This window comes from Dendroctonus ponderosae, unplaced genomic scaffold, assembly GCF_020466585.1.
Source record: "Dendroctonus ponderosae isolate FM_Combo_2020 unplaced genomic scaffold, Dpon_F_20191213v2 Dpon_F_20191213_1, whole genome shotgun sequence".
NCBI classification, from domain to species: Eukaryota; Metazoa; Arthropoda; class Insecta; order Coleoptera; family Curculionidae; genus Dendroctonus; species Dendroctonus ponderosae.
The window spans coordinates 42,325,055-42,325,594 of record NW_026017110.1 but is presented as its reverse complement, the minus strand read 5'-3'; positions in this window follow the sequence as shown (position 1 = coordinate 42,325,594).

Below are 540 nucleotides of genomic sequence, written 5' to 3'. Positions count from 1 at the left end.
TCCTAAGACATTTCTTAGAATTGTGGAGAGGAACTTTGATAAGTTGTAAGTTGGTGTACCTATATTGTTGACGATTGGTCGTAATGGTATGTTGTTTTTATGAAGTACAGTGTTTGTTTTTTTTCTTCAGTTATGTAGTTCTGTTTAAACCAAAAATTTAATATTTTATTTAGTGTTGTTTGTATCTTATTGGTTAAATCTATAAATGATATTAATTAAATGTATAAATCTAATCGTTTATATGTATTGATGTGGCTGGATGATTTAGTAAGACTAACATTTTTGTTTGGTATTCGTTTTTAAGCATAATTACTGTTTTATTACATTTATCTGCTGTTAGGTCACATATATTTGAATTTTTATTTACGAATCGTTTTGTTTCACATATCAGTCTGTCTATTCCAGTTTCAATTCTACTTTTTTTGTCGTTTTTCTTATTTTTAAAATTTGTTAATATGTTACATAATTTGTTTCTGATCTCTAATAAAGCCATAAGCATGGAACACCCAGTACACTAGTGAAAAGTTAAAACTATTTCTG